At 60.3% G+C, this 3,704-nt stretch overlaps 1 protein-coding gene across 2 annotated transcripts in view; it reads right to left on the bottom strand.

Moving 5' to 3' along the window:
* The window catches only part of ZBTB16 (zinc finger and BTB domain containing 16), a 151,942-nt gene extending 149,118 nt beyond the window's left edge, over positions 1-2,824 (bottom strand). The window contains exon 1 of one of the 2 annotated variants that reach the window (XM_044456380.1): positions 2,808-2,824. The gene's annotated coding sequence lies outside the window, so the exon portion shown is untranslated. Of the gene's footprint in view, positions 1-85; positions 106-2,807 lie in introns of those variants that run through there. The other variant, XM_044456379.1, reaches the window with a different exon arrangement.
* Positions 2,825-3,704: the final 880 nt, after the last annotated feature.

Genomic DNA, 3,704 nt, shown 5'->3' with positions numbered 1-3,704 from the left:
CCGAGGCGGCGCCGTGCCGGGCCGTGCCGGGCCGGGCGGTGCGGTGGCGGCACGGCCGGACGCGCGGGACGGGGCCGAGGCTCACCTGCCGGCTTCTCGCCCTGCAGCGCCCCGGCCCCGCGCGACACTTGGGGGCGGGGAGCGCGACTTTCGCGGGGGCGGGCGGGCCCGCCGGGCGGCTTGACGCGCGTGGCCGCCCTGCCGCGGGGGAGGCGTCCGCGCGCGTGGCTGGACAATGGCGAGGCGGCCGGGCGTGCGCCCCGCTGGCCCTTCTGCGGCGGGAAGGGCTGCGCCCGGCTGCTAGCAGCGAGGGAGGCGCTCTGCACGTGCTCAGAGGCACTCCCTCGGGTGCGCTCCGACTTCTGAAAGTACCGGGCCGAGCCTCCCCTTTCCGTCACCAGACATGCCCCCAGCGGGGGCCCAAGCATCTCCTCCGCCACTCCAGTCGCAGCGCCGCTGGGGAAGAGATGGAGGTAGCAAGCGCCCTCCCGCGGGACTCAGAGCCCGGGGGCGCGGGGAAGCCATAAGCCAGAAGCAGCCGTCCGCCCCGAGCACCCCCCTTGGCTTCATCCCCTTTGCGACCCCCTCCCCAAGCTCGCGGGCAGCGGGATCCTCGGCCGGAAAGAGGCGGGGGCGCGCGGCGGGCCGGTCGCGATAGGTCGGGGGGCGCGGGCGGCTGCTGCAAGGCTGCTGCGGGGTCAGGGGCTCGGCGGACGAGCGCCGTGGCGCGGGGCTCTGGAGCGCCTCCCGGGAAAGTTGCGCGGAGCCGAGCGGAAAGTGCGGGCAGCTGGGCGGGGCGGGACCGCGCGGGGCAGCTCCGAGGTCGCCTCGGCCGCTGCTGGACAGCGCTTTCCCTTTGCCCTGATCAAATATGGAGGCGGCGGCGGCGGCGCGGCGGCGGCCGGAGGGAGAAACGCGGCGCCCCCCCGCCGCTCTTCGCCCGCCGCTCCGCCTCCTCGCAGGCACCTGCCGTAGCTCAAACTCTCGGGAGAAAGGCGGAGCTGCCCCGCGCCCCCGCCGCGCCCCGCGCCCCCGCCGCGCCCCGCGCCCCGAAGTCGGACAAAGGCTCCCAGCGGCGCAGGTCCCGCCAGCACCCGCGCAGGTGCGCGCCGGGCCCTCGGGGGTCTGACCTGTTGCGGGGCCGAGGCGCGCCCGCCCAGCACGCGCGCGCAATTCCGCCGCGCAAGCGGGGAGGCGATCCCCGGCGCGGAGCCCGCGAAGGAAAGGGGCGGGAGAGGCGAGCAAAACAAAGCGAGTGCGGCCGTGCCGGTCTGTGGGGGCGGGGGGGCATCCTCGAGCCACCGTGGGGCAGCACGTGCGTTAGCCCCAGAGCAAATGCCCCCGAGGTGGCGCGAGCTGCTGCCTCGGCCTGAACCCGCTCCGGACTCCCCAGACCGAAGCAGCCCAGTCTGGTGGCTCCGAGGCTCGCCGATCAGCCCAGGTCCGAATGCGGGCTGATTCAGCCTGGGCTTGCGGGAGGTCTCAGCGCCTCGGCAGCAGAGTCTGCCACGTACCTCGAAGGGGACTTTATGTCCAAGTGAGGGTTGCATCTAGCTGCATCCCAGCAAGGAGAGCGACGAATCTTTTCGATTCACAGGGAATGGGAGATGTCCATTTTCCAGAAATTTCCACATTATCAGAAACGTGGAAACTACTGAATAAATTTAATTGGGTGGTGTGGGACAGAATTAGCAGTTTCAGGGCGATGGAGCTGAAGGACCCAAGTGAGAAATGACACAGGAGCATTTTGATCCACAAAACTCCCCACAAGCTGAAAAAATGGAGCCAGTGCTTTTCCTTCCCTCCTCAGCTACTGCAGAAGCATTTCTGCCTTCCCAAAATGGCGAAGAAAAGACACAATGAACCCCCAGATCTTAATCTCCCATTAATTGCCCGGTGAGAGAAAGATCAGGGTGGATCACTTCTTCGAGCCCCGCATGGAAAGGGACCACCTCTCCTGTGCTTAACAAGCAGCGTCGTGGCTCAGTCCTGGGGCAACATGCCACGCAGACTCCACGGAAGTCAACAGGGTAGGTTGGAACCAAATTAATTTTGATGCTGGCAAATCTCTCTTCTCTCTGGGATCTCTCGCAACCACGTGGGATGTTACGCAGAGGTGCCATATCTGATTTTACGAGCCACCAGACTGTGTCTAGAAGAAGCATATCTTCCCCCAACCTCAGCGTCTCACCTTGTGGTCTATATCCCACCATCGCTATAGATTAGAAAGCAACCAATTAGAAGCCAAGCGCTGTAGATTAAAAGCCAATTAGAAGTATATTACAGAGCCAAAAAGCATATCAACCCCAAAATGGCCACAGTGGGCCACCATCTTGCCTCATTCATGGAGCTTGAAAGAAGATTCAGGCCATGTTGCTTCCATCTGTGACCCTCCCATATTGGCCCACCTCTTCTGACCTTTTGCCCCCTAACTGCAAAAAAAGGGGAAAAGTTGGAGCAGCTGTGGAGCGTCTTTTGATGGGTAGAAATGCAGGCAGCTGCCTGTCCCAAGGCACCATAAAACTTGCGTGTAGGTGCGTATGAGAAAAATAATCTAGTCATTCTGACTAGCCCTGCTACTCACTCCAGTACATCCTGACCCTATTATATTTCCTCACTGACCACCAGCCAAAACTCTCTGGGCAGTTCACAAAAGTTCAAACCATAAAATACGACATGCTAAAACATAGTATAAAACTTTTAGAAGTATAAAACCAAAGTAAAAGCCACCAGCAGTGTAAACATCTAAAAATACAATACTGAACTTTTAAAAAGAAATGTGGAAAAAAGCCCCGAAACAAACTCACTTTGTTTTTCTGTGATGTGTTCATTCATCACTGCAGGCAGTCTTCTTGCGAAAGGAGAGATGGAACTGATGTGCCCAAGTCTGTGTTTACCAACTTTCAAAGAACGCTACTTGGGGCACCTTCCAACCAAAGCTGTTTTTAGTAAGAGCAACAAATTAATTTCACCTCTCCATCAATTAAAAGTTGCACACCTGCCTCAAAGCAATTTCTAAATAAGCCACAGGTGGGCATAAGTTGCAGGTCTTGTGAGCACCCGATGCTGGAATGACAGTGTGCAGACAGGTTTCAGGATTTCTCCCTTGCAGCACAAGAATGACATGCAGGGAAAGGATTTGGGTCCTGAGTCTTTGCTGCCATGCCCCGTTTGCAGGGAACACAGAATCGCCCCTCCCCATTCATCTTGATGGGACTTTTAATGTTCTTCTATGTTGCCTGTTTTCTTTGTAAGCCGCCCTGAGGCTTTCTGCGATGGGGGCGGCATAAAAATGCTATAAATAAATACATGTCCCTGGGATGCGGCCTCCCGTGGCAGTAAAGGCTAAGTCGCGCTTTCAGGCCCGGCTCAGGCGCCGGGTGCCAAAGCAAACTCTGCCGGCAGCTCCCACTCGTTGCAACGGGGCTTCGAGGACTTCCTCAGCGGGTCCCAAGTCCGGTCCCTCTGCTGCCCGTGGGGCACACCAGCACCGAAAGGCAGCGCTGCGCTCAGGGGGTCCCGCCACAAGCACTTGCACGCTTCGGGGGAAGAGCGCCCCGTGCCACGCCCGGCATCCTGCTTTGCTCGCTTGCTCCCCTGAGGTGCCCCCACCACCACCGGCTGGCTTGTCGGGCGGCCCACCCAGCCTCGTGAAGACCCGAGGGCCCCCGGTGGGGTGGCAGGTGCTGCCACATTAGAAAAAC

This window comes from Varanus komodoensis, unplaced genomic scaffold (genome assembly GCF_004798865.1).
Source record: "Varanus komodoensis strain SLA01 unplaced genomic scaffold, ASM479886v1 scaffold83, whole genome shotgun sequence".
In the NCBI taxonomy this organism is placed as follows: Eukaryota; Metazoa; Chordata; class Lepidosauria; order Squamata; family Varanidae; genus Varanus; species Varanus komodoensis.
This window is presented reverse-complemented; position numbering and strand designations above follow the sequence as displayed.